The sequence below is a fragment of the Pelobates fuscus genome, chromosome 5, assembly GCF_036172605.1.
Source record: "Pelobates fuscus isolate aPelFus1 chromosome 5, aPelFus1.pri, whole genome shotgun sequence".
Classification (NCBI taxonomy): Eukaryota; Metazoa; Chordata; class Amphibia; order Anura; family Pelobatidae; genus Pelobates; species Pelobates fuscus.
In genome coordinates, this window is record NC_086321.1 from 77248592 (window position 1) to 77267361 (window position 18770).

An 18770-nucleotide genomic window follows, 5' to 3' on the forward strand; every position below is an offset into this window, starting at 1 on the left:
CCATGTATTGGCACGGGGAGTAACCCATGAATAAATGACACAAGATCAGGACTGTGTTGTATTTGAGTTCTTTTGCTTGAGGGATATCATGTATGTGTTTTAATGTTTAAATAAACATCTAGTTTTAAGAAAACATTTGCCTGCCTGCCTTGGAACAGAGTGACCACGAGTGTTCTTTTTGGAGTTATTTGATAAAGGTTCATGTTGTGTAAATGTCTTCTGATTCGCTGATTGGTGCTACATGTTTATCTGGCTCTGTGCTTTTTTATTGGATAATTCTTCCTTACTGATATGTATTTATTTTTTTTTTTTTCAGAAAACTGCCCTGCAAACCTGTCATTTATATTGAAAAGGTTGCTTTTCCTGACTTTGGATGTAGGGTAAGAAGATTTTTTTTTTTTTATTTCTCATCAATTTAACTTGATAATCACTAAAGACAAATTGTGTGTGTTACTCAGTGATTTAATAGCAAGACTGTTGAATTAACATTTCAGTACTACAATATTTTCATTTATCTGTACTTAGCACTACCATATGATATCAATGATATCAATAAATATCATATCAATTATAATTATTTAAAAATGTTAATTTTAACACATCTTTCACAGAGCAGGTCAGTGGAGGAGCTGAAACGAGTTTTAGTTATTTTTTTAAACTAAATACTGTCTCTTCTCTTTTACTGTAAGACTCATACTTATATTGACGTGTTTATCTTAGTTTAATATGTTTTTTTAACCAAGATGACATATTTACATAGGTCCTTCTGTTTTCATGTTGTCCTGAAGTCAATATCAATCAGAGAGAGCCTAGTATAATAAAAGGCCTTTACAAGAAGTTGGTAACTAGCCGCCCACTACCTAATTCACTCTATAAACTGACTGCATTTTTAATTTAATTTTTTGTTTGTTTTTTACCAAAAAGGCTATCCTTTCTTTTCATAGCTTGGCGATCTGCCAAAAATAGCAAAGTCATTAACGCTCTTTAACCCCTTAAGGACACATGACATGTGTGACATGTCATGATTCCCTTTTATTCCAGAAGTTTGGTCCTTAAGGGGTTAAGGGGTTTCCGCTATATATTTTTGAAGCTGATTATTTTACGAGAATTGTATAACTTTACATGAAATTGTATATTATTTCTTTTAAGAGTTAATAGCTGTATTTAGTTGGTAATGTCCCTGTGTAAGGCAATATAACAATTATATATAGTTATACATGTGGTTTTTTTTTAAACCCTGTCATTATTTTATATATATATAAATTTATTTAATGCAAAAATGCAAACCAGTATAATCCAACTAATATATTGGATAAACTTGCTGTCTGGGAATAGAAGGGTTAATAGACAAACAGTTTATGCTTGGCAGCATAATTATTTTGTAACAAAATGTCCAGTGTTTGTTTTCAAGGCCAGCAGGTGTGTGAAGAGTTCCCCTCCTCCTAAAATTAGAAGAGTCTGTTTTCTTGTTAGGAGAATAGACAAAGAACGGCTAAACCTGTCGAGATCAAATTCTGTTTTTGTTATTCTCTTACACTGATACCATGTATATATTCAAGATCTTACTTTGGGTATTGTGAGTTTAATATACACCAATTATTATATCAGACTGAGCAAGAGTCTGTTGGTATTGTTTAAAATTTTAGTTTGATTTTATTAACCTATAGAATGTAAGCTCGATCGAGCAGGGTCCTCTTCAACCTATTGTTCCTGTAAGTTTATTTGTAATTGTCCTTTTTATAGTTAAATCCCCTCTCATAATATTGTAAAGCGCTACGGAATCTGTTGGCGCTATATAAATTGCAATAATAATAATAATAATAATAATAATAATTAACCCCTTCAGGACGGAGTCAATAGTGCACGTTCTGATCAAAACAAAACGTAAACAAAAACTGGAGATTGCGCTATATGTCTGTTCAACCGTAATTCACCGCTGTCACATTAAATGCACCCACACTTATTATATATCATTTTGTTCAGGAGAAACAGGGCTTTAACTTATCATTAACTATTCATATATGGAACATAATTTATTATGAATAAAATTTTAAAAAAAATTGAGAAAATAAGATTTCTTTTTTACATTTGTAATTCCGTCTGACATTTTAGCTGTGAATGTCATAATACTGTTAGGTTTTACTGCATAAAAATGCACATATTTGTAATCAGCGATGTCTCACGAATACAACAGTACCCCCCATTAACAGGTTTTATGGTGTTTTGGAAAGTTACAGGGTCAAATATAGAACGTTCCATTTTCAAATTGAAATTTGCCAGATTAGTAATGTTACCTTTGAGACCTTTTTAGTAGCCACTTAGTCACAAACACTGGCCAAAGTTAGCGTTCATATTTGTTTTTGTGTGAAAAAAGCAAAAAACGAATATTTGGCCAGTGTTTGTGACTACGAGTGGCTACGAAGAAAGACTGGACATACCCCACTTGCAATACCTTGTTTTTTCTACTTTTGCAAATGGTATGCCATCTTGGGGGTAATTCTCATTCCTGGGCTACCATACGCTCTCAAAGGCAACATAACCAATCTGGCAAATTTCAATGTCAAAAAAATTAAATGCAAGCCTTATATGTGACTCTCTAACTTTCCAAAACACCATTAAACCTGTACATGGGGGGTACTGTTATTCTCGAGAGACTTCACAAAACACAAATATTAGTGTTTTAAAACAGTAAAACATAGTACAACAATAATATAGTCCATAAAAGTGCCGTTCATTTGTAAAAATGCAAAAAACTTCACTTTTACTAAAAATATCGTTGTAATACAATTTATCATTTTGAAACACTAATATTTGAGTTCAGCAAAGTCTCCCGAGTAAAACAGTACCCCCTATGTACAGGTTTTATGGTGTCTTGGAGAGTTACAGGGTCAAATATAGTGCTTGCGAATTAAATTCTCTGCACTTTCTCTCTGTGTTGTCAGGCATGTCAATCCAATTTTAATTAATCAAATCACATAATTATGTGAAAAGATTACTTAAATATACATGTAGAATTTTAATATATATGAATTTATAGGTATTTAAATTCTATGTGTATACTAATGTAATATTTTATGTAATTATATGTATTTATCTATATATATATATTTGCGGTTATTTGTATTTTATATATAGATAGATATATATAGAATGTCATTCTAAGTGTATTTTGTTACCAATATATATATATATTAATAACAAAATACAGTTAGAAGGAAATTACATATGAACATATAATATATATTACATTTTGTTTCAATATTTTATTTATTTATTTTATTATTTTATTTATTTATTATTGTAATTATACGTATATATATATATATATATATATATATAAATATGTGTATATATCTAATATATATATATAATATACATATATTATATATATGTAACGTCATTCTAAGTGTATTTTAATACTAATATATGTACTTATATTAGTATTAAAATACACTTTGTATGACGTTACATATATATAATATGAATATCTATTATATAAATATATATATATAAAAATACTTTTAATTAATTTTAAACATGTCTAATCATTTTTTTTACACCTCCTACCAGCAGGGGGACTGTCTGACATTTTAGACAGTCCCCCTGCTGGCAGATCCACAGCCAGCTATAGGGGGCCATGTGATCGCTCTTTGAGGGCGATCACATGGCCCCCGAGGGCCTCATTTGCCGGGGAGGGCTGCCTGGGCTGTCAGGAAGCCCTCCAGAAGAGGATCGCGGCGGAGGTAAGTACCTCCGATCTCCTTGGGGCTTAAGCCGTTACGGCGTTCTATCCCGCCGCAACGGCTTTAAAGCCCTTTTAATGCGGGATGGCATAGAACGCCGTAACGGCGTTAAGAGGTTAAAGGGACACTATAGTCACCAGAACCACTACAGCTTAATGTATTTGTTCGTGTGTCTATAGCTTGTCCCTGCTGGCTTTTTAGTGTAAAAGCTGCCTTTTCAGTAAAATGTGGTGCCTAGTGACACCTCTTGTGGCAGTCACTCATACGACCACTAGGGGGGCTTCCTATCTCTGCATGAGAGACGCTCTGCATGGATGCGCTGAGCATTCCCCATAGAGATGCATTGATTAAATTTATCTCTATGAGGAGATGCTGATTGCCAGCAGTGGCAAGAGCAGCACTGTGTTGGATAAAAAGTGAATAAAATCACCTTTCCCATGCGATACAAGGGGGATGGAAATCAAAATAGTTTGTCTAACGCTATAGTGTCAGGATACAGAAGTGACATGTATCTAGGTAGCTATAAAGTGGATTTACTAGAATAAAAAAGGCAGGGAACTGTTAGTATATAGGGCCAAGCAAAATGGAACCTGGAAAAACTATAACAACAGGTGTCTAAAATAATGTGTTTTGAGACTTCCCATGTGTATGTATGTGCATGGTGTTCTTAGTGCCTTCATTCCCAATGGCAGTAAAGGATTAAAAACCCTTTAAAACACTAACCCAATTCCAGAGACTTCTGTGCTGGCTCCTGTTTGGAGCTACATCAATTAGTTAATTAATTACCTCCCTGGCTCTGTAGGTGTTTTGAACAGTTGCAAAGCTAGTGAAAATGTGATTAACCAAACCAATATGAATTGTGTGCACACTGCTATCTCTCTAAAGTAGAAAATAACATTGTGCTTTTTTTAGTCCATTCCTGAAACAGTAGTTCTGCAAATTCTCCATGAGCCAAAGCGTAAAATCACCTTGGAACCCCATGTGGAACTGCATGCCTCTCTACCACCCAGCTACCAGTCCAGTTTATTCTCTACTGTGAGCTTTGCATAGTTTCCTACTAGAACAACAACCCATTTAAGACACTGCCCTTAGGGATATTTGAATTTTTGGTCCTGCAAGGCATCTGCATCTTGGATTGGAAAAAGGATTGGATTCCATTAAATATTGGGGAATAACATTACCAAAACACTCATTTTCATTATTCATATAAAAAAAACAAAAACAAAAAAAAACTTTGGTATTTCATCCACTGAAAGAAGACCTTAGTAGGGCTGTGGTATAATTATATAAAAGGTCGAAATTCCCTGCTCACTTCTGTAAATGATCTATAAGCTGTATGGAACATGATAACACCATGTTAACTTACAACGTTTTAGCCATTCAGGCTAATATGTAATGTATGTAATTATACTGTTATTTCTCTAGTGAGCCATTTTTAGAAGAAATATGTTTGTTATTGTGGACGTAGAAAATAAGTGGTTGTACATTTAGTTCTGACACATAATGCATAGTCCTAATGCGTGGAGTAAAATGTTCTTAAAAGCATTATCTAGAAAGATTGCATTCAAGCGAAAAGTGCAAATGACAAAGTTACACTATTAGAGAAAAATTGATCTTCAGCATTATGCTATGGGGTTTCACTGTGTAGGTAGAGTCATTTTACCTTTTTGGCACAAGGAAATGTAAATGTGAGGCTATGAAAAGGATTGATGATATGTGTTTTCTGATGTCAGCAGGTAGTTAATGAGATCAGAATGATAAACATATGCGGCATATGGTATCCTACGGCTGTGCACATATTTAATGTAGTGCTTCTTCGCAGGTCTTGACAAACTTAGACAGACTCTATTAGCCAGCCAGAAGCTATAGGAGCTAAATATCTTGTACCAAATATTAGCTATACTCCATACAACTTTATGATGTAAAGCGGCAGTGGCGTACATACCAGGGTCGCAGGGGTCGCGGCTGCGACCGGGCCCGGCCCACCAGGGGGCCCGGCCGCCCTGCGACCCGGTATGTACCCACTGTGGCCAGCCTCTTCCCCTGGGGGGCCCAGGAGCCGGCCACCTCAGGGCCCCCAGAGGCTGGCCGTGGTATCACCGGGCTGGCGGGTGCGCGAGGGAGCACTTTCCCCTGAGTGCTCCCTCTTCAGCTCCCTCGCGCACCGCACTGAAACCAGAGCCGGAAGATGACGTCATCTTCCGGCTCCGGTATCAGTACGCGGCGCGCGAGGGAGCTGAAGAGGGAGCACACAGGGGAAAGTGCTCCCTCGCGCGCCCGCCAGCCAGATAACCCGCCCAGCAGCACAACCACCACTGGACCCCAGGGAATCCCCTCAGCACTTCTAAAGGTAGGGAGGCTGGGGGGATTAAATTTAAAAAGAAAAAGTGTGTGTGAGTGTTAGTGTGTGTTAGTGAGTGTGTCAGTGTTAGTGAGTGTGTGTGTGTGTGTGTGTGTGTGTGTGTTAGTGAGTGTGTGTGTGTGAGTGTTAGTGAGTGTGTGTGTGTGTGTGTGTTAGTGAGTGTGTGTGAGAGTGTTAGTGAGTGTGTGTTAATAAGTGTTAGTGAGTGTGTGTGTGTTAGTAAGTGTTAGTGAGTGTGTGTGTTAGTAAGTGTGAGTGTGTGTGTGTGTGTGTGTGTGTGTGTGTGTTAGTGAGTGTGTTAGTGAGTGTTAGTGAGTGTTTGTGTGAGTGAGTTAGTGAGTGTGTGTGTGTGTGTGTGTTAGTGAGTGTGTGTTAGTGTGTGTTAGTGAGTGAGTGTGTGTGTGTTAGTGAGTGTGTGTGTGTGTTAGAGTGTGTGTGTGTGTTAGTGAGTGTTAGTGAGTGTGTGTGTGTGTGTGTGTGTGTTAGTGAGTGTGTGTGTGTGCTAGTGAGTGTGTGTGAGAGTGTTAGTGAGTGTGTGTGTGTGTTAGTAAGTGTTAGTGAGTGTGTGTGTGTGTGTGTGTGTGTGTGTGTGTTAGTAAGTGTTAGTGAGTGTGTGTGTGTGTGTGTGTTAGTAAGTGTTAGTGAGTGTGTGTGTGTGTGTGTGTTAGTAAGTGTTAGTGAGTGTGTGTGTGTGTGTGAGTGTTAGTGAGTGTGTGAGAGTGTTAGTGAGTGTGTGTGTGTTAGTAAGTGTTAGTGAGTGTGTGTGTTAGTGAGTGTGTGTGAGTGTTAGTGAGTGTGTGTGTTAGTAAGTGTTAGTGTGTGTGTGTTAGTAAGTGTTAGTGAGTGTGTGTGTGTTAGTAAGTGTTAGTGAGTGTGTGTGTTAGTAAGTGTTAGTGAGTGTGTGTTAGTGAGTGTGTGTGCGTGTGTGTGTGTGTGAGTGTGTTAGTGAGTGTTACTGAGTGTGTGTGTGAGTGAGTGTGTTAGCGAGTGTTAGTAAATGTGTGTGTGTGTGTTAGTGAGTGTGTGAGTGTGTGTGTGTGTGTGTTAGTGGGTGAGTGTTTGTGTGTTAGTGAGTGTGTGTGTGTGTGTTAGAGAGTGTGTGTGTGTTAGTGAGTGTGTGTGTGTGTTAGTGTGTGTGTGTTAGTGAGTGTGTGTGTGTGAGTGTTAGTGAGTGTGTGAGTGTTAGTGAGTGTGTGTGTGTTAGTGAGTGTGTGTGAGAGTGTTAGTGAGTGTGTGTGTTAGTAAGTGTTAGTGAGTGTGTGTGTGTGTGTGTTAGTGAGTGTGTGTTAGTAAGTGTTAGTGAGTGTGAGTGTGTGTGTGTTAGTAAGTGTTAGTGAGTGTGTGTGAGTGTGTGTTAGTGAGTGTGTGTGTGAGTTTGTTAGTGAGTGTTAGTGAGTGTGTGTGTGAGTGTGTTAATGAGTGTTAGTGATTGTGTGTGTGTGTTAGTGAGTGTGTGTGTGTTAGAGAGTGTGTGTGTGTGTGTGAGTGTGTGTGTGTTAGAGAGTGTTAGTGAGTGTGTGTGTGTGTTAGTGAGTGTGTGTGTGAGAGTGTTAGTGAGTGTGTGTGTGTGTGTGTGTGTGTTAGTGAGTGTGTGTGTGTTAGTAAGTGTTAGTGAGTGTGTGTGTGAGTGTGTTAGTGAGTGTGTGTGTGTGTGTGTGTGTGAGTGTGTGTGTGTGTTAGTGAGTGTGTGAGTGTTTGTGTGTTAGAGAGTGTGTGTGTCTGTTAGTGTTAGTGAGTGTGTGTGTTAGTGTTAGAGTGTGTGTCTGTTAGTGTTATAGTGTGTGTGTTAGAGAGTGTGTGTCTGTTAGTGTTAGAGTGTGTGTGTGTGTTAGTGTTAGTGTGCCAGTGAGTGTTAGTGTGTCAGTGAGTGTGTTACTGTGTGTGTCTGTTAGTGAGTGTGTGTTTTGTAAGTGAGTGAGTGTGTATGTCTGTCACTGAGTGTGTGTGTCTGTTAGCTAGTGTGTATGCGTCTGTTCATGAGTGTGTGTATGTCTTAAACATTTACCTTTCTCCAGCGCCGGACACCCTTGGCGCTGGGGATCTCTCCGCCACTCAGCTCCGAATGCGCATGCAAACCGCCCATAGGAAAGCATTACTCAATGCTTTCCTATGGACAATCAACGTCTTCTCACTGTGATTTTCACAGTGAGAATCGCAGAAGCTCCTCTAGCGGCTGTCAATGAGACAGCCTCTAGAGGCTGGATTAACCCTCAGTGAAACATAGCAGTTTTTCTGAAACTGCTATGTTTTCAGCTGCAGGGTCAAAACTAGAGGGACCTGGCACCCAGACCACTTCATTGAGCTGATGTGTTCTGGGTGTCTGTAGTGGTCCTTTAAGTGTGTGTGCATCTGTATGCACTGGCGTACGTACCGCGGTCGCAGCCCTGCAACCCCTGCGACCAGGTGCCCGCCGCCATGTGTTGCGGCCTTGGCCCGCGCTGAGTAAGCGCGGGGGGGGGGGCCCACGGATAAATTTTCGCACCGGGGCCCCATGGGTCATGTGTACGCCACTGTAAAGCGGCATTGCCTGGATGGTCTGCCCTGCTTTGCTCTATGGAGTAGTATGTGTGCTATGGACATCACATGATGTAAATCACAAGGAGTGACAGAGAAAATTCTGTGAAATCACCAAGAAGCTACTTAGTTAGATTCTGCTGTATAGATGGATTGCTCCCAGTGTCTCCCTGTCACCCAGTGTCTGTGTCCCTATGTCTCCCAGTGTCCCCATGTCACTAGGGGACACAGTGAGACATGGGGACACTGAGACAGCTGGGGACACTGAGACTATGTATCACAGTGTCATAGAGCCCCATGCCTCCATTGAGAAATGCTTTCCTATGGACTGTTTGAATGCGCTCGCGGCGCTGGATTAAAGTAAGTAACTGAAGGGGTTTTAACCCCTTCAGCGCCAAGGGAGGGGGACCCTGAGTGATCCTTTAAGGAAACATAGCACAATCTAATAGCTAAAGTACATTTGAGGGAAAAAAGGGTACCAGGACTCTCTGGGCACCATGGCCACTACAACTGGTTGAAGTGTTTGTCTAACCATCTTAGACATGTAATCCACATGTAATATTATTACCATGCCATTTAGATAGCAAACAACACCAACAGTACATACAACACCTTCAAAGGTACACGGCCCACCAACAGCTGATTACCTTATCTCCATATTCTGGCATCAATTACGTAAAGGAACACTCCCAACACCATAACAACTTTATCAGAATGATGTTGTTATGGGTCAAGGAGATCCAAGACGACGGCTTCTGGTCATGAGTTAAACCAGTAATGAATGGTTCAATCCCAAAGTCTTCAGTCCAACGCCTGTTAACTCTGCCCCTCCACTCCCATTTGCATCTGAGCCTTCAAGCAGGAAACCTCAGACAGGATGCTGCTGATATGCTGAGAACATGAGCTGACCCTTTCAATAGCTCCTCATTCATGAAATTGGAGTTAAAAAGGTATGTATCTTTCTAATTCCATTTTTTTTTTTTTTAATTCTTTATTTTTGTGGGTATGCAAAATTCGAACTTGTTTTACATCAGGTGCAAATAAAGGGACAGGTGTATACAATGCATTCAACAAAGATTTCACAGGTTGGACATCACAGGTTGGATATATTCGCACCTTTGCTATTCTACCCGTTTTTATTTTTATATACGTCTCAGGACCCTCACTCGCTAGGTACGTTTATTCAAAGCTGCTTATTTGGAGGGTGCAGGTATCAAGCTATTTGAGCATCAGCTTAAGGATGTGGGGACTAGTGATGTGTGTGAGCTCTTAGGTGGTGGTAAGGAAATACATGGGTACGTGGCCTGTGGCCGCTTATACTGTTGGGCCTGGGGGGGGGGGAAGATTCGTCTTAGACAGAATTACAGTCTATCAGCTTACGGAGCCATATGCGATATCTTACGTAAGCTAAGCATGTGCAAGCTATCGTCAATATACAGGTAACCTTAGGAGTTATGTAATTAAACGAAACTTCACGAGTAAACTAAACTAAAAACTAAGAACATAACAGACACGTTTAAAATCAACGGGTGTACCCGGTACAGGAGTTCGTGTGAAAAGTCCCATTCAAAGGCCTGCAATGATGGTTGGCGAAGGCCATTAGTATAGAACATGTCCACTAGGAGAACTTCATGTCAGAGAGTCCGTAGCCCTTGGTGCTGTGCCTCTGGGTGCGAACGGGGTGATATCTTCTACATTCCATATCGGGCGTGCGCCCATAGATGCTGCTGGTAACGAAAGTCCCAACGACTGTAAGAAGGTAGAGGCCTCGGAGACGTGAGACATGGAAGTCTGCTTCCCGGCGTGGTCCGTCGTGAGGCGGTGCGGGCCCCATTTATAAGTTATGGAGTTCTCCCTTAGGTGCAGGGTGACGGGGCGGAGGGATCTTCGCCACGTGAGGGTCTGTCTGGATAGGTCTCTGTAGAACGTGAGAGTATCACCCTCAAAGTTAACTGTAGGTGAGCCTTTTGCTGCTCCCATTAGGGCCCCTCGGTCCGAATCTCGAATAAATTTAATTAGCACATCCCTTGGAGCTTCCTGAGGTGCCTTGGTCGCTTTGGGGAGACGAAAGCAGGAGTCTATCCCCATTTGCTTTGCCTGCTTTGGGACTAGTAACGTGGCTATGAGCCTCCTGCAATAATGTGGCAATTCTATGTTGGTAATCGTTTCGGGCACGCCTCTGATCCGCAAGTTCCTGGCTTTGGCCTTGTCTTCCATGCTGGCCATTTGGGCCGTCAGCGTTGCGCACTGCTTTTGCAAGGATCCCAATGTGGCATCTGTGGCCGCTTGCGCCACCCTGGTACCTTTAGTGGTCTCTTCGAGTGCCCCAACCCGGCCAGTGAGCGTTGAGACCTCACTCCGGACTTGTGCCATGTCCGCGTCGAACATCGCCTTAATCTCCTGCATGAGCGCCTTAATGTCGGCCTTTGTAGCTGGAGCAGCATCCCCTAGCTCTTGTGGCGGCCGGGTTATGGTGAGTGTCCTCCTGGGAGCGGGAACAGATTCAGGTACACTCTCCTCATCCGAGGATTGGGAGGCATAGGCCTCTCTCGGCGCCATCTTGGCGGGCACTTGCCGTTGTGCCTGGCGCATAAAAGTGCCGATATCTTGGGAACCGGGGTCCGGATCTGCTCGGCTTTTTTTCGCCTTCTTCCCCATGGTGTAGGGGGTCTGGGGACCGGTGTATGGGTCCCAAAGTTGGTTCTGACCGCTGAAAAGCAAGATATAGCGGGTCCCGGACTCGGAGCTGTCGTGTAGTGCGACTTGCTAGTTCAGGCGCTGGCTCCGCCCCCTGTCTAATTCCATTTTTTTAAGTGGGATTCTACCCTCTCAGCCTATCAGAGTCACATGGTCAGTTCAATCGGAAGTGGAGACTAAACTCTGGGACTAAACAGTTAATTAACGGTTTAATTCCTGAAGGTAAGCCGCAGGCCAAGGTCCTCCTACGCACCGTAATAACTTTATTCAATATATTTAAATGAAAATAATGTACAATGTTTACCAAATCATAATGAATTACACCTCGTACAGTACTTTTTATTCTTTTTTAGCCGCCAGCTACTTCACTATTAACTTGCTTTTTTTTGTTGCTATTCATAGTATATTTCTTTTCCATGGTGCAGGGTTTCTCAACCTCTTCTATATGAACTCATGCAACCATAAGGTAATCTGTTACAGTTTTACATATTCAAAGAAAACTGAACAAAACATACTGTTGAGGTATAGAAGAGTGTTTTGGACTAGAAAAAGGTGGATCTCCCTTTTATTCTTCATACTAACTGCACATGTTCTCATCATCACAAAAAAATGTCGAGTGCATTTCTAGGCAGTTAATTAGGCATTTCTTTCTTCTTTGCTTGCATTACCACTTTGCAAGATTTCCTGTAGGAGTGCCACTTAATATGTATATAATATTTATAAATACAGATATTTTATAGTATTTCAAATTGCTAAAATTCCATCTTCAAGCACCCTGCCCTGATCAAATAAACCCTAGCTCTTACCTTGATTTAAAATATAGACGATACATAACTCACAGTTTTGTGTTTGATAACAATATCTGTAGATTCCTCTCAATGGTATTTTTTCTTACAAAGCAGGCATCTCTGTTACATATTATACAGTTCAAATATAAAAATATAAAACATTCTGACACATTAAAGATACCTTTATGTAACAATATTGTCCAGTTTCGCTTTTGGGAGACCTTGCATATTTTTTGTTATCTGTTTTGAAACTGTAGAATTACTGTTGACACCTCGATATTGGCAAAAATGTGATGTCACTATAAAGTTGCTATGCAAAGGTTTTTTTTTTTTCTTCTAAATCTCAAAATGAGTGCAAAAAATACAAAAATTTAAATAATTATAATTATTGTATCAGCTATTATAAACAATTTTTTAAAAAGTACTCCTTTCTGGCACCAGTTAACAAAAGATTGTCTGGTTTTGTTTCCACACTCAACGAAAGTAATATTTTCTCTTTTTTGTACAGATTGTTCACAGACAGTACATTTAAACAGTCTTTATACATTACTAGCTCATAAAATGCCATTCATCTGCTGTGTTAACATTTTCATTGTATATTGTTCTGTGTTTTTTAAGATCTATTTAATAGTGCATTTATGCCTAGATTATACATGTCTAGCATTTAAAACATAATATTTGAATAAAAGGCAAAAAAAAAAAAATGATAAAAACGTTCTTAGAGCAATTGGAGAAAACTGTCTTGAGGGTTTATTTCCTCACATAAGCGACATGACATGTGAGGAGAATTGAAAGGAGATGCAATGCAAGATCACAATGGACAAATTAAATAAAACCAGTGTATATGTTCACCTGTTGGCCTGAATATGTATGTTTCTTCATAAAGATGATATCCCCTCAGGCAGCTGTTATCATGAGGGCTTGTTAGAAGAATATCCTGGTGTCTTAGCAACTAGATGTAATCAACCGACCAGGGCTCTGCAAGGAGACAGAAAATAGGGCTAGATGAACTGCAGGATAGATTAGGTCGGCAGGCTCTCAGTTGGGTCGTCTGCTTGAAACAGGGAAACTACGACTCTGCTCTAAGGTTACCCTATACCCCGCTGGGGAAGTCCCATGAGTAAGCCCGTTAAGCTGAAGTGGTCTGGGTGCCTATAGTGGTCCTTTAAGCTAAAGTTGTTTTGGCTCCTATAGTGTGCCTTTAATGTTAAATGGTATTAAGTAACTGGTGCATTTTAATACCTTTGTAAGTAAATGTTACATTTATTATTGTGGATAACTGTATCATAGGAAAACACATTTTAGAAGATGCAATGTCAGTTACCAATCTTACTGGAGAGGCAAAAATTGCATTGTTATTCCCTATCTGTAGTTCTAATCATCACGTAGGATGATTTGGACTGAAATATGAACTGATAGCAGCCATACTGCAGCCATTATCACTTATAGAAATCAAAACCCAAAAAGCCAGAGAGAAGAAAGAGATCATTTTACAAATATATATTTAACACATCATTTTCTGTTCTACCTGATTAACTGCCCTGGTGGGCTGTCTTAAATCATTACCGAATTTTACAATCGCTGCTGCTATAAACCAATTTTAGACACGATTGGCTCTCGGTTCTCTAAGCAGCAATGCATATTGCAGTAGTGCTAAGTGCTTATGGTACCCACACTGACCCCTTAATGAGGGTATTTTTTTTAAGTTTAGACCATGTGAGAGCATGGTTTCCCCTTATTTATGTTGTTTTTTATATTGAAAACCTTACAAACCTTGCAAAATAACACTTTATATTTTAAAAGGCGATATAGATAAAAGTCCTGTTTATAGCAATATTTCATGCTTATTTTCAATACTTAGTAAAAACAAATATGTAGTTAAGTTGCATTTCCTTGTCTGTGCCTCAAGCAAAATCTGTTTTAGGCACAAGTAGAGGCACATATATTTCTGGTATTTATGTAGCAGAAAAGAACAAAATACACTTGTATCAACTGCGCATCATAAAAGCACAAATGAACTTGTTTTTCACGTCTTGTGTTTGAAGAAGGCAATATGTGTCATGTTGATGTAAAAGATAAATACAGCACTGGTGTCAATTAGCAGACAGTTTGATTATTGTAATTTATGGCAGCGCATTAGCCATTCTTGTCTTCCAATCCTTCCTCAGGACATTGAAGCTGAACATTATAATTGTTATATCTGAATTTGCTATGTTTCATTAAACTTTGTACCTGGTCATTGTATAAGTCATGAATGTGGTGCTTGTTGAGCAAGATAACCCTTATCTTTCAGTCCCAGATCATAGATCAATAGAACATATTAAAAGCTAATCACATACTGAATTATATAACAACACAATATGTAACAGCAGAATATATTCTTTGCAGTCTTTCCGTTTCTTTAACAGCCATTCATTTACTCTATGTTGGCTGAACCATAATTGAGCTGACCACTGAGCTGCAAAATATAAAAAAAATAATTATTAATTTTTTTTCTAACTGCTCTATTTTGGTCTAACGATTAAAACTATTTGATTTTGTGAATAAATGCTGTGGTTGATACCACTGGAAGTAAATTGTACCCCCTGCTAAAGTGTAAAGTAACGCTGTATTTTTTTCCCATTCTGGTAAGATCATCAAATTTGTTCTCCCCCCTCCTCTCACTGACATGATCATTATGTTCAGAGAGTCTGATGTGATATACTGTACCTTTCAAATACATGTCAGCGTGAGTGCAAGGCATGCTTGTGATCTGCAATTCTTGCTTATACAGTCTAATTGTTAAACTGTAAGAGCTCAAACCTGCCTTTCTCTGTACCATACTAGCTGCTACCTTATGCTATCTGTAGAATTGATTTGCCTGGGGTATATTTTTAAACTGTTACTGATGTGGTGCATACAATCTATGAATGCACCAAAATGTGACTTTATGCATTTTAAGGACTTGCCATGAAGATGTGCAAGCATTGGGTTGCACATGAGTTCAGAATCACAGGGCAATCTGGAACTGTGCCACCCATAGTGTTCTTTTCCCATCTTTTCCCTCCTCCCATCATTTTTCTTTCCCCCCCTCCCATAGTTTTCATTTCCCTCCCTCCCATAGCTTTCCTTCCCCTACCTCCCATAGTTCCCCCCCCCCCCTTCCCTTAGTGCCCTGGTGTGTCACCTACCTTTATTGTAGCGTGGCCAAGCGGACCGCAGTACAGGACCTTCAGTCTCTTGTACCCGGCTGGACTGACAGGAAGTGCTCTCTCAGTGAGCACTTCATTTCAGGCTGGCTGGGTACAGGAAACATAAGTTCCTGTACTGCGATGCGCACTGCTCCGCTTGGGCAGGCTACACAGAGTGCCCGGTGCGCCCTAAGGTGACTGCATTGTGCCATCTTATGGAGGCCCTAATCAGACACATTAGCTATTTAAATCTTCTGTTTACATAAAAAGAAAATTCTATGGCATGAGGCCTTTGCAAATATAATCTGTGGATCATTTGATATAATTTCCCTCAAGATGTATACTTTGAAACTAAATAAGAAACTTCAGAGGAATATTTTCCATTTTGCATAAATATTTTTTTGGGCTTTGCCATTATTGCAATACATTTCAGAGTACATAAAAAAATAAAGCAATATTTTTTAACAGACTCACAAATGTAAATTTAAATTGTCTTATTGTTTAACTTTAACCCTTTAACCACTTTCTACTAGGCAGTTATATTAATTCACTTTCATCAAAATCCTACTTTGAAAGGTTGCTATTTAAAAAAATGTATTAGTCTGAGAGTTATAACAAAAAGGAAAATGCTATAACAGTATCTCTCAGAAAATATAATTTATTTTACCGGCAATGCTCAACAACCTTGACCACTCTTTTGCCATTGCCATTTTTGTGTATTAGTAACTGAATCAATATTTGCTTCAATGTAGTTTCACAATTAAATGCACACTTCGAACACTCTGCAAAACATGTATTTGTTTTCGTGCAAAAGCTTTAAAGATTTGAGCATGCAAAAAATACAGCATATGAATTAGGCCAAAATCTATCAACTGTATTAAAGTTGTATTGGTTTCCGGAGCTTCCTTTTAACCCCTTAAGGATGGCGGGCGTGCTATGCCATCCTTAGGGACATGGCTCTAAATGTCTGGGGGTGGCATAGCACGGCCCCGCCGTCCTACTTACCTGGTCGCTAGCGATCCCACACCAGCGATCGCGGTGTGGGGACTTACCTGGGAGCCAAGGAAGTTCCCCTCCTTCCTCTTTGGCCCCCCTGGGCCATGTGATCGCGAGGTCCGTGTGAAGACAGGTACTCCCCCGCTGCCTGAAAAAATATTAAAATAGTCTAAAACAGTGGAAAATGTAATTATATATATTTAGAGCATATATATATATATATTTTTTTTATATATGATCTAAGTATATATATACACATATACACACATACACATAAATACACATACACTGTCTAAGTGTATTTTAATATTAATATATATATATATATATATATATAAAACTATATATATATATTAATATCAAAATACATGTATAATGATATTGATTAAATAGTGAAAATCTACTTCTCAAGTGCCTGTAGAGACATGCGTTTTGTGTTATGGGTTCAGACCCATAGAAATCCTGCTAGAGGGACAAGAAACACCATCCATTCTTTAAAACAAATTGGTTATTACTCTAAATAATAAGCAATCTGTATACCCCCACAAAAAACACATTTCTTTATTTCATGTTTTGGCCCTAGCAAACTGTTGCCTGTAGGCTGCGTACGGTATATCTGGAACGGTTTACGGTTCCAAGATTGCATTTATCCTTTCTGTAATGTAATCGTGTTTTATTTCATAGCTATAGGCATTGATCTGTCAGCCAGCCATTACTGTGAAAGAGATACAATGACTAATTTCAGCTGAGTTACCAAGAATCTAGATTCACTGCCTTCCTTTCCTAGGCCTCGTTATCGCTAAAGGTTATTATGATACTGCTATATCTAGTCAATCAGTGCTTTTCTAGCTTTGTCAGAAAAAAAAGGAGGGAAACTGACTAGTCTCCTGACACCCAGCTATCAACTAGATATATCCCGTGGATATTCTGTTAGAGAAGACATTTCTTGTTTGACAAGGAATTGAAATTCTCATGTGATGTATCAGAAATAAATCATCAAATGATAATTTTATCAACTTAATTAGCTGCAACGTGTAAGGCTTCATTAAAGTACTGAAAATGTGTTAATAGTATCATCTCATTATTCTAAGTAATAATTGGCTTTGACCCTGCAGAAAACCTGTAAATAGAGTACAGAATGAATGATCACGCAACAATTAGCTTGGTGAGACACTGTCGTGTTAGTTTACTTATATTACAAGGATTTTCTTTTTGAAGCAGATTACTAATGTTGCTTTTCTCAGCAATGCCTTTATGGATAGTTAAACTGAGCTATACAACACAAAAACATATTTGTGAGTCAAATTTTGAGTTAGTCATTAGTTGCATCATTATGCAGGTATATTAGCGAGAAACACACAAAAGAATATATATGCACATATTTTATGTCACTGTATTTCTGGCTGGTGTTTTCTCCCTTATCCTTTTATTCAAAAAAGTCTATCAACATGTTCAGTTAGATAAGAAATAATTTCTAAAACGGAAACATCCCTGTGGAGTCAAACTGCTTTATGACACTTGTACGTTTATTACGATATAAACTTCACATTAATCTATAGCCACATCAAAAAGAAAGGCATTTGTGAGAATTGTGGCTGAGGAAGATCAATAGAGCTCCATCAATTACCCTTACGCCGTGTGTATTTTATAATTAAATTATTGATGTGCAATGCATTTTTGCTGTGTAAAACTATTTTAGTTTCTTCATGCATACATCATTTAGTGAAATATTTTCCTTGTTTATATCTGTTGGATTTGGTGCAATTCTACAGATACATTTAGACAGATATAAGACACTAATGTCACAATCAAGATTTAATAAAAACTCGAGAATAAATCTGTAGTATAAAATTTGTCATACGCATCCTCGCTACCTCAGGCCTGAACCGCTCTCTCTAGCGCACTGCAATACAGCAGAATCTAAATGCACCGTCAAACCCTCGCTTGGTGAGCCTTGCAGATAATAGAAATGACTTGTCATCCAGATAATCACCCAGATAAACATCATCGTAGGGCAGAGAGCGCCCTCCAGGATTGGAATCCTGCCCAAAATTTGTTCACTCGAGTTCCGAGTGGTGCACTGGAATGATTTGACAAGAGCTTTTTTTGAAGTTCCAAAATAGATATGGAATGTTAGGGGACTATTTTTGAAAAATAAAATGTGTTGCATATATTGTAAATTATAGTGACCCTCTACCCAATCTCAAATAAAACCAGAAAGCAGAGCAGAATACACCAAAGGTTATTGAAGTAGAAGAAATATATAAGAACCTGTAAGAATTATTTTATTTTATTTTAGTGAATAGGCGAAGGATAAAAGTCCATCAGATTTTCAGCTATTACTTTTTAAAATAGATAATATTTAATGAAAGGTAATGATATATTTTCAAATGATGTACCGTATATTTTACTTTTTTACATGGCTAAACAGTAATGTTGGGTCAGACTCTACTGTTATCTGACTGACTGCTGCTCAACCCAATTTGCCTGCTGCAGCAAT

At 39.0% G+C, this 18770-nt stretch overlaps 1 protein-coding gene across 2 annotated transcripts in view; it reads left to right on the top strand.

The window, feature by feature from the left end:
- The first annotated feature begins 316 nt into the window (after nucleotides 1-316).
- GHR (growth hormone receptor) overlaps nucleotides 317-18770 on the top strand; it is a 191032-nt gene continuing 172578 nt past the window's right edge. For both annotated transcript variants that reach the window (XM_063454010.1, XM_063454012.1), the window contains exon 1: nucleotides 317-380. The gene's annotated coding sequence lies outside the window, so the exon portion shown is untranslated. The remainder of the gene's footprint in view (nucleotides 381-18770) is intronic.